This window comes from Protopterus annectens, chromosome 1.part1 (assembly GCF_019279795.1).
Source record: "Protopterus annectens isolate FY-2018-M chromosome 1.part1, PAN1.0, whole genome shotgun sequence".
Lineage (NCBI taxonomy): Eukaryota > Metazoa > Chordata > Ceratodontiformes > Protopteridae > Protopterus > Protopterus annectens.
Genome location: NC_056726.1, coordinates 1889325994 through 1889338363, shown reverse-complemented (window position 1 = coordinate 1889338363; position 12370 = coordinate 1889325994).

The window sequence follows — 12370 nt, the reverse complement described above, 5'->3', positions numbered from 1 at the left end:
TTTCTAAGATTATACAAGCAATATTTAAAATTTGTCCTTGATTTATGCCCCCCCCAAATAAATTTTGACTTTTTCCAGATTTCTTGTGTTGCAGAGTTGAGAGCTATAATTGAGAATCAAGTGGATTTTACAAGGAGCTGAGAGCTTCAGGAGAAGAGAAGTTTAGTGCTGCTTATGTCAAGTCTGTTTGCATTGTTAGTAGCACAACAGGTAGTATACTTGCTTTTGATGCAGAAGGCTGTTGGTTCAACTCCCACAGTATGTTGATGGATTGCTCACACTGTACTGTGTTACTTTAAAGGTGTGGATGCTGCAGTACTGAGAATATCCTCCTTTGATGGAGATACCTAGTAACTATGAACCTGTTATCAGTTTGTCATCCGTTCCCTATTGCAATATCACTAGCTTATCATTTTTTATGTAACATAGGGCAACATACACTTTATTTGTAGATGAAACAATGACATTTTAACTTTGTTTGCTAGCTGCAACCTCTTCATTAGTTATAGATCTCTTTAATGTCAAATTACTTAGATGACACTTACTTCTGCAGAGGTTGTGCACATTTACTGATACTGGTGGATTGTAATGACAAAAGTTTGAGTAGACGTTCATGATGGAAATATTCTGAGTTGGCCTTTTTTGTTATTATTGGTTCATGCATTTTGTTCCATTGCTTACTGGAAAAATGTTCAAAACAATAAATTTAAAACAAGCTCTAACAAAGGTGCTTTATTACACAAGGAATAGGTTCATGGGTTCTTAGGTTTGTACTAGGCTATCGGCCCTAGGGCCTATACAAGACTAGCCATAACAATTCCCTGGCTGTTTCTTCCCACATTATTTACTTCCCTAGAACCCTGTCTAGCAGGGCGACTGACGTGATCCATGGGGTGAATTTCCTATCTTCCATCCAGTCATCAAGGTTCCTTTTGAAGACGGCCAAAGATGCGCTCTGCTTGACATTTTATAATTTAATACATTCAGGAAGGTGAATCAAAGAACACATGTATGTTTGCATGGTCCTAAATATGTGTGCAAGGGGCCTATGATTTGAAACAGACCAAAGGTAAACTTTATCCACCACTGGCCAGGCTCATGTGGGTTTCAATGCTGATTCAATGAATGTGAGTTTCAAGGGCAGAGACATTTTAATGCTAAGTCTGTTTTCCTTGTGAGACTGTATTGCTTTGTTTAGTAGATGTATATCACTATTTGTGCTATAAAATTTAAAATAAAAGTTTTAAATTAAATCCAAGTAATCATTGTAGAAGTAAATCATAAAGCAGTATGCACATTACAGCGTTTATGGTAAATGGGGAGAAATAGCCAAGTAATGGGATACTAGAATTGCTTCAGGGGGGAGGGCTATGTATGGGGTCCCCATTTGACCATGATTTTGTGAGGGGGGAGGGGCGGCAAACTCAGACAGCCCCAGGCAGCACAAACTCTAGCTATGCCACTGACTGCTATACCTGTATGTGACAGCGACCACCAAGTGTGCATATTTGTATTGAAAGGCTATGTTGTGCACATCATAAGTCACGCCATCATATTGAGATCTAAGGATTGTATGGCAGCACTGTAGTCAGACCTCATCAGAACACTAATAAGAGTATAATGTTGTCGTTTGCATGTACCTCACCAGAAACATGCACCAGATGGACAGACCACAAGGCTTTCTCAGCAACATAACACAGGACCTACAAACCATGTCATTATCTATGTGGACAGATTAAAAGCCATGTCATTGTAATCTTTATTGTATAGGATGAGGTGACTTCTGCCTGGCTTCCTTGGACCCTGCCCTGGTGGGAGTACTTCATATCCAAACATCTGATATAGCCGATGACATCAGCAGTGTCTGCTGAGGAGCATATGGTAATGACAGTGCCCCGAATGTTGGTGTAAAAGGCTCTCTGTAATGTCAAACACACACACACACACACACACATACACACACACACACACACACAGTTGACTGCAGTGATAATAGAACTCTTACTTATCAAGTACACATAATACAGAACTCAGTACTTTACGCAAAGCCCACAGATGAAGTCTGACCTGGAGATACTCAGACAACACTTTATAGCTGATGACATCAGCAGTGTCTGTTGAGAAGACTATAACTGTGTCCCACATGGTGATGTAAAATGGTCTCTGTAGTGTCACGCAACAGCTCATGCTCAAGCACCCAGTTTGTAGTGATAATAGAAACCTACCTAAGTACAGATACTACAAAACCCAATACTTTATTCAAGTGCCACAGCTTAAATCTGACTTGGAATGTGTCAGACATTTTATAGCTGATGACATCATTGATGTCTGTTGAGGAGAATATAACAGTGTCCCACATGTTGTTTGTCTTTCAGCTTTTCCCGGTTAGGGATCACCACAGTGGAACTCCGGTCTGCTAATGATTGGCAGTTGTTTTTTATGGTGTTGAGTTGCCAGCCTGACACTCAACCTTCAACAAAGGCACGCCCATTCAACGCATGTCTTTCGAACGCCCACTCGACTGCGGGGAGGACATGCAGACTCCACACAGGAGGCACTCCCAACCCAAGCCGAGAATCGAATGGGAGAACCTCTTACTGTGAGGCAACAACTCTACCACTGCACCATTAACAGTGTCCCACTTGGTGGTGTAAAATGCTCCCAGTAAGGTCAAGAAAAAGCTCACACATACACACACACACACACACACACACACACACACACACACACACACACACTTGACTGTAGGGAGAATAGAGCCCCTATCTATCTATGTACACAGACTACAGAGCACAGTACTTTACACAAGAGCTACAGTACAAGTCTAACTTTTTCTAGAGTTCATGTGAACTTATAGTAGATGACATCAGCAGGCCATGTGGGAGACAAGCTATTAGGTTTATACTTCAGACATTCATAGGAGACTACTAGCATAACAGCCCTAGGGTATTTAGAAGTCTAACTGTGTAAAAACACATGTACCCTTATTGAGCATAGTTAGATGGTCGTTGTTAGAAGAGCAATTTTGTGAGCAGCACCAACTAGCCCTGTGCATGAAAGGCATGGGTGTTACCCCAGAGGTGACTTTACAGTCACCAACCAGTAGTCAAGGTTGCTCTTGAACAGTGTCATTGAGGAGCACCACTTCACATGCAGTAGAAGCCTTTTGCAGAGTAGAGAGAATTGCTGGGGGATATATCTGTCTCCCCAGCATGTTCTATGTCACAGGCTAGGTTGAGAACAATGGGCACAAGTTATTCTTGTTACACTTGATTTGCAGAAGTCCAGGATTTCTAGAACATCAGGGTCTGAGACTGCTCTGTAGGCCAGCCATAGGTCACCTCTCAGTAGCCTGCATGATACTAAGTACAGTGACAGTTCTTTCAGTCATTCCATATATGTCATGTTTAGTGGCCCTGGATTCTCCCCTGCAAAAACCTGTGTTTTTTTCAATTGCTGCAGGTCTCTTGTGAGGTACAGACATAAGGGAGCATTGTACTCAATTTGTGATCTGATAAAGGTAGAGTACAGCAGAGGTTTGACCATCTTGGTCTTGGATGTGATTTACATATGTATGCTGTGCACAATGCAGAATGTGCATTTGACCACTATGGACATAGTGATGAAGGTGTAGATTGCTATCAGCATGTGTTCCCAAGTCTCACAACACTGTGTTTGAGCTTAGAGGGCTGCTATGTATATATCACAATTAGAAGCAGGACTTCATTGGCCAAAGGGGACAACTGAGGCATTGTATGCTTTAATGTTCAGTCCATCGGTTTGACATCAATCACTTCTGTGTGTCATCCCCTTCTATAATATGTTACCATCATTGGGGGGCTACATATGAGTGTGTCCAGTTACCATCTGCAATCTTGGTAAACCACTGGCCAGCTACTGTTGCCTGCACTTCAGGGAAGTAGTCTGCAAACAGTTGAGGGCCCAGCATAGATCCTTGTGGTATTCTAATGGTAAGTGGTTAGTGGTGGAGATGCATTTCCCAACTTTGAGACTGTGTGTTCTGTTGATTTTCCAGTTGTTTATCCATTTACTACTATGTGGCTTAATTCCCACATGGGAGATCATCACTATGAGGCATAAATGAGGGATAGTGTCAAAGGGCTTGGATAGCTCAACACAGGTGGTATGTCCCATTATCCCTCATCAAAGTCTTTGGGATCAGTATCAAAGAAGTCCACAAGAAGCAAGATCTACCCTTGGCAACAACAAAAAAGGTAGGTCAAGTGTGTTGAAGGTCACCTATGACCTATGCTGATTCCTTCCCCAGTCTTGCAGATATGGCTTTTAGGCATATGGGTCAATAGTTGTAGTTCTGTGTGTTACCAGATTGAAGTATATTGCATATCACACAACATTTGGTATTATATTTTGTAGTGTGGTTGATATATGTGTGGTAAAAGTACTGAGACACTAGGCTTGCAGTGCTTGAGTGGATGGCAACACATGGCTGTATTGTAAATATATGACATAGTTTGTGATAGGGCTTTCAGATTGTAATGTTTCCATGTGTAATGTCATGTCGTAGACAAGAAATGGGCAGTAAACAGTGGGGCAGGCAGCAGGCTTGTATTGATAGTTAGCAGGCTTGTATTGATAGTTAGCAAAGTGTATACACATGCAAGATACACAAGGTTGTGTGTAGTTAAACAGTGTGTAAATGCAAGCCACATTGCTAAAGTCTGATAGTTAGTACTGAGTCTATGAAACACACCTGTTGCATAAGTTATTCTGTGGCAGCACATGTTAATGCATTGATACATTCCTTTTTGGGATCAGATATTACTGGGTAAGAATCCAGGTGTATCCATCTAATACTTTTAAGTACTTTTATTTACAGACTGATATTGAAATGACATGAATTGTTTATAGTGTATGTGTACCTGTCTGTTGGCATAGCACAGTAGTGTTAAGCAGCATTGCAAGGAATTAACAGCAACATTTTGCTACCGCTCACCATTGCTGCATATTGGTGTGTGATGTGCACCTCCGTACAAACATGGAGACCAAAAAGTGAAGGGATTCATTGCTTTTGCAGCAACTTATGTGTGTTTTGTGTGATTCTATTTTTTGACCAGATTAAAGTGGTGAAATAGGGAGCAAGCAGGGGGAAGAGCAAAGGGAAAGCATGATAGGAATGTGCAGGAGAGAGGTAGGAAAAAACATAGCTATATGTTTCTTTAACAGTGTAAACTGAACATATGTGCAAAATATTAACTGAATTTGGATTGTCACCTCTAGAGAGAGGAGTGCCTACAACACAATCATGTTGCTTAGCCAATTGGACCATATCAAGTGTTTTTTTTTGGTAGGAAATGTGTCCATTTATTTTTTATTTGACAGAAAGAGGAAAGTAGGGGATGGAATGTAGGTATGTCTGGGTCAGGTAACTTTCATCGGAGAGGAAGCGATTGTAGACAGACACAACTGACAAGAAAAGAGACAGGGATGATGATGGGCCCAAGAGGTTGGCGTACACAGTCATTATAGTTAATGGACATATAAAGGGGTAAAAGTATTACCCCCTGTTACTGTTAATTGTTATGATTTTGTCGTTACCTCTTGCTTAATGTCTTCCACGACCATCTGGATTGCAGAGAAGACTCTCATCAGCAGATGGTAAACCAAACACTTTTATGTCAGTACTGCTGAGCAATGTCAAGAAATATTTTAGTGTGTGCTGTTAATGACAGGCCTGTTGTGTGTATTGCTGTACTGTCTGAAATTGTGGCAGCACTGTTACTTTGTTAGCATGTATTGGACTATAGTAGTGTAGATATTATTTTTTTCCTTTGTCTGTTGCTTTTTATCACAGGTGATCATGGCAGTGGGTGTCTGCCCCCTGATGTCAGTGTATCAGCAGACTCTCATGATAATGGTGGCCAAACTCAAGCACAGTCAGGGGGTGGGAAGGTTGAATCTGATGCTGAGATTGACATATAGCCATCCCCTGCAATTTCATCTGACACAACCATTAGGCCAATGCCTAACTATTCCAGTGAACCCTCAGATATTGGACAGGTGGAGGGTGAGGCCATTGATCACAAAATTGTGGTTTCTGCAGCTTCAGTGCCTGTTTACTCTGACTGTAACCAAAGTATGCGTGAGGTGCCATGCAGGAGAATTGATAGGGGTGCTCGGAAGGGGCCTGCTTTCCATCCTACACCTGGTGCAGGTGTATTTTCCTGTGCCACTCAGTGTATGCTTATGGCTGTCATGGCCACACAGGCATGTTCCCATAGGTGCTCCAGACAAATGCTCAGGGTTGTAGATGTGGCACAGGCTGATGTGCAGGACTGCCTCCACCATCTTGCAGATTCAATGGCTCGGGTGAATGACTCATTGGAACAAGGGGTGTCTGTGATGGAATGAGGGGTGTCTGTCATGAACAAGCATTGTCTGTGATGGAACATCTGTGGGAGGGGAACAACAGCATCCTCCTGAGCATAGGTCAGCCACATCATCTGCTGTCAGCCAATGTGGCCATGCCCAGTCATGCTCCCATAGTGGCAATACTTCCACTGTTCCATCAGTGAGTATGCTATCCATACTCAAGACATGGCAGACTATGGGTTTATGATCCTGGGTGTCCCCATGAAGGGAGCTCATCCAGCAGACATCAGTCATGTTTTTGTAGCAGCAGTGCATCTGACCATGGGTGTGGTTGTGCCACTGCTATTCCTACCAGAGCTCGTTCTCATGGTTGGGGATGACAATGATGAACTACCACCTCTACCATGCACGTCTCACACCTGTCTGACATACTAAGATAGATGTACACCCAGTACAGAGCTTTGTTGTGTTCAAGCAGAAACTCACACACCAATTTCACCTGGAGGACCCCTACAGACAGACACAGCAGTTACTTATTTTGATTCACAGGCCATTTGTTGGTGTATCCAAATGTATTCCTGCTTCTCTTTCTTAATGACACACACTCATTGAACATTTGTGTCAGATTAGGTTTCCGCACCCCCCCCCCCCACACACACACACACAACACCCTGTGCAAGTGATGATAACTGTGACATATCCCTGTTTTCTATCTTTTGGATATAGGGATACATAAGCTTTGTGTCGTATGCTCAGGATACATAGCTAACTCAGTGCTTAGTACATCTGCATTTGTGGTGTTGAAATGGCAATTGTACCTGAAAAGTTAGACAGCTGATAGCATCAACATTTCCCAACTTTATAGTCAATGATCTTGTGAGGGTTGAGAAGTCAGAAATTGTAATGTGTATCATTACTTTTTAACTTCTGTCTCTAATGATTTTCCAGTACAGATGTATGCTGTTAAGCTGATGGCATGCAGTGGCCATCAGGACTTTTGAGAGGTATGACTGTGTGAATCTTTGATGCCCGAGTCTTATTACTTAGTAATGGACACATATAAGTCAAATACATCTCTACTGTCACATGTTAAGGTAATTTCTGTACAAATCTCCCATATTTTACTTGCTTACTGTACCAAGTAATTAAATACAAGGATATGACACACTTACATATTATCAAACAATGCACACCAGATTCAGGACTTACCTTGTAAATGCAGCAGTTGCCACAATTTTAGTTTGGGGCTGACTCTGTCTGATGCAAGCAGTACACAGCCAATACACAAGGAGTTAATTTTATTTTTAGTTATTTTACATTTGTTGACTGGGATAGTCCGAATGGATACATGTCCATTTTCAGTGGAGGCCCGGGGAGAAAAGCTCTGGAGTATACATAATAAAACATAGTAATAAGGACAATATAACAGAGACAAAGGTGAACATAGCAATGCAGACAAATACAAGTAAGCTATTACCGTTAATACTTTCACAGTCAAAAGTAGACAGTTTCATGACATTTGCAAGCGCTAGTTATAGTAAGGAGAAATGAAAACACATTAGCATTGACATCTAGTAGATTTTTGTACATTTATTAAAGCTGGCTAGCCAGGTTTGTTACAGTGGCAGAGCCAGTTTAGTGCCAGATGTTGCTTGAGTTTGGTCTTAAATTGACTTAGGGAGGAGAGCATAGTAATGCCAGCAGGGAGTTGATTCCAGGTTCTACCTGCAGAGTTTGCCAAGAGAGCTTCTCCTGCTGTATTGTTGGTTTTGATTGTAAGAATTTGAAGTTTATTAGAGGATCGAAGCAGTCTCTGATTAGTTTGGGCAGTGATAATATTTCTAAGAGCTGGTGTGTTATCTGGATTATAGAGAATCTTGTTAGTTATGATCAGAAGGTTATATTGTATGAGACTGGGGAATTCTAGCCACCCAAGCTGTTTGAGGTTGATGCAGTGGTGGGTTCTGCATGGCTGGTCAGTGGCAAACCTAGCAATGTGATTGTAACAAATAGACAGTCTGTTTAATAGTGACTTGTTTAGATTAGACAGAAGGGGGGAAGCATATGTAAGTGTTGAAATTTGGTGAGAGTGGGCAATGGCAATCCTAGCTGAAGGGGTTAGAAAGGCTTTAATTCTATACAATGATCCAAGTTTTTTATTGGTGTTCTTTATTATTTGATTAACATGAAGTTCAAATTTTAGGTGATTGTCAATAATGACACTGAGCAGTTTTGTAGAGGGGTCTGGGGAGATAACAGTACCATGTTTTGCATTAATGGTGAAAGAGAAAGTTGCAGACCTTTGAGTAGGTGAGAATAACATGTTAGTTTTTTGGGGATTTAATAATTGACAGCGACTAGTGAGCCAGTTTTGTACAATATTAAAGGTGGACTGGGTAGCAGACTTCAAATCTGAGGGAGATGTGGCTGAGCAAACCAGAGTGGAGTCATCAGTGTATTGGATACAGCAGACATTTAGGAAGACAGTATATAACTCATTAATAAAAACTGAGAACAGTAGGGGCCCTAATATAGAGCCTTGTGGTACTCCAAGGGTGTTTGGTAGTAGCATAGAAAGCTTGTTCTGCCAGAGAACAGCCTGTTGCCTCCCAGTCAGGTAGGAATTGAACCATAAAAGGGCATTAGAGTCTAGATTGAATGTTTGCATGGTGTGTAACCAAAGTTGGTGATCTACCACATCAAATGCCTTGGAGAGATCCAAGAAGAGGGCCGAGGAGATGCGATTATTATTGCAGTTGCTGTTTATTGTGTTGGTAAAGGCAAGTAGGGCTGAGGTAGTACTGTGGTGTGGTCGAAAGCAGTGTTGGGTATCGGACATGATGTGATTTTGGATTAGGTGGTGCATGAGTTGTTTGTGTATAAATGTTTCCAATATTTTTGTAAGTGGTGAAAGTATAGCTATGGGTCTGTAATTGGAGAATTCAGTGGAGGAGCCTCCTTTATGTAGTGGGATAATATAGGATGCTTTCCAAATGGTGGGAATTTTTGCTTCTGCTATGGTACGGTTAATTAATATTGATATTGGATAAGCTATAGCATCCGCTGATTTTTGAAGGTATTCAGCGGGTAGTTGGTCAGCAGATAGAGTGGTGGGTTTTAATTTTTTGATAAGGGTGCAGATGAGTGAAGTGGGAACTGGTTGGAAGCTAAATGAGAGTCTATCTAAAGGGGTGGCATTGTCAGGGCTGGGGGAGCTAGGAGGAAGTTGGCTAGCTAGGGTTTGAATTGTTTCAGTAAAGAAGCAGTTGAAATTGAGACATCTTCAGGAGATTTGTCAATGAAATCAGTGGGGATGGGAGTGGATGTTTTTCCTGGGTGGAGTAGGTTATTTAGACTTGCCCAGAACTTTTGAGGATTGTTTTGGTTTTCAGTCTGAATTTTACAGTAGTATTGTTTTTTGTCATTTAGAATTGATTTTTTGGTATAATTTCTGACTTGCCTGTACTTAACATGGTCTAGGGGGTCTTTAGTGAACCGCCAATGAGCCCATAATTTGTTTCTAAAATGAATTTTTTGCCTGGACTCTTTGGTAAGCCATGGTGCTGTCAATTGTTTAGTGAGTTGACTGGCATCAATGTTACTACATGTATGTGAGTAGGGGGAAGGTTTTAGGCCCCTAGATGCTGAGTCAGTGTGCTATGCATTGTCTCTTAACCAAGAGCATACTGAGCACACCTACATCTGCCTACACCCACAGCAGCTGGTGGTTCCTCCTCTCACTCTTCATCTGCCTGTGGCTGTGGTGACCTTAGCATTGGTAGTGGGATGTGTGCCCCTTCCCCCTGCTGATCATGCTGAAGCTGTTTCCTTAGGATTATTTTGTGTAGCATGGCACATACTGTGAATATTTCTGTACATGTCAGTGGATTGCACTGCAGGGCTCCCCCAGATGTATCTAGGCACTGAAACTGTGACTTCAGCAGCCCAAACACATGCTGTATTATATTTTTGGTTTGATCATATACCACATTATGGCATTCTTCCATGGGCTAAATGATGGATGTCATCAGCCACAGTTTCAGTGCATAGCCTCCATCCTCCAGAAAATGACCCCATGGGATATCCTCCCTTGCAACTCTCTGGTACAGTTGGGAGGTGTGCCAGATATGTGAGTCCTGGTAACTGCCATGGTTGCCAGCAGACATGTTCAAGATGATTATCTTGGCATTACACATGACTTGGCAGTTGAGTGGTAGCTCTTTCTGTTTATTCCCTGGGTGGTGGCTTAATTTCTATATGTGTGCAATCTATAGCAGTCAGTACATCAGGGTAGTGTGCTACAAGGTAGAACTCCTGCATATTTCTGGCCATCTCCTCAGAACTCTGGGGAAAATATATGTGGTCAATGGTATGTTGAAGCATAGTATTCAGGAACTGGTGGAGGATCCTTGATGCTGATGCCTGTGATGCTACCATATGTTGGTCTCTGAAATGTACCTGTAGCAAATATTCTAAGGGCTACACATACATTTGTCTCCATTGGGATGGGTTCCCCTCGGTTGGCTCTGGCTCTGAGTTGAGGATGGTAGAAATTGCAGAGTTCCTGTAGTGTGCTTCTCTCCAGTCTGTAGTAATCTACAACTTCCACATAATGTAGGTTGTGAAAAGTTAAAAAGGGCCTGAAAACTCTTTCCTTCTTGACCTAGGCCTATTGGCAGCAGCAGCAGCATTGGCTTTAGCCTGTAGCACATACAAATAAATTAAAGCAGCAGCCCCTAACATTCTGTCCATGTAGACTCCTTTCTGTGGCTGTATTCCAAAAGTTTGGGAATTCGCAGGAAAAACCAGCACAAAGTCTACATGGATGCTTTATAGCTTGTTGAATAGCTCCATATTGTTGGATTGGTTGATTAGCATGCAAATCAGCTGTTTATGCTGTAATTAGCATGCCATGGTGTTTAATTTGTTTGTGCAAGGGTGCTTGCCTCCACATGGCTGTTACTGAATCTGAATTTCATTGCTACCATGTGTGCATATCAGCACGATGCAATGCCTACGTGGTAGAAATGACCACGTAGGGTATAATGAACCCCCCTGATTGTCTTTTATATAACTTATAAGCATCAGTATACAATCAATTTGTACAAGAACATATTACTCAGAAGCTCTGTTTTCTTTTACTATATTCATTAACTTGTTATTTTTAATTTCATGTAGCTCATTTTAATTGTGTGAAGCTTCTGTAAAGATCAATGTGAATGGTAAAGCACAAAATCTTATCTGAAAAGACATCAAGTACAGCAAAGCCAATGCAGAACATACAGGTTAAAACATGCAGTCCAATATCGCCCAGTAAACTTTCTAAAAAAGCATCATATAAGCTTCATATAAAGACCAATAATGTTTTTCTAACTTTTACCATTAATGCTTTGAATTAAATCTGTTCATCTTGTTTAAATTAGTCGTTGTCTCTATCTTGGTGATCTTGTGGAAGTGTTTCCTGTTTTACAGGAAGTTTAAAGGTCAAAGAGTAATTCCCAAAGTTGCAGCAAGTCTAAGACATCATTGTGGAGTTTCTGTAAGTGAAAAACAGTTTGATACTCATTTTAAAGTATTAAAATAGCTTAAATAACTTTTGAGTAGGAAAAACAGCATTTGGCATCACTTTTGAGCTTTTAAAATGCCCACAAATGCATCAGGCAAGCTGCAGCAGTTCAACAAGCCATTTTAAACAGATTTTTATATGAGAATTCAGCTGTAAAGCTATAAGATGAAAAAAGACTAGTATACCTTTCATTTTACATTAAAATCATGCATGGAAGCAATTCCATCAGCTGAAATCAGCCATACCTTCCTTAAATAACCATACATTCAGAAGGAGAGAAAAGAAAGAAAGAAAAAAAAGACATTTGCACAATGTCTTATGCATCATTATAATATCATTGTACTTCAGCTTGCTTTGCTTTAAACATATATTTACTTATTCTTACTATATATCTTAAATTATATAACATTTAACTAAACAGTAACATAACAAGACATTCTAAGCTGTTATTTG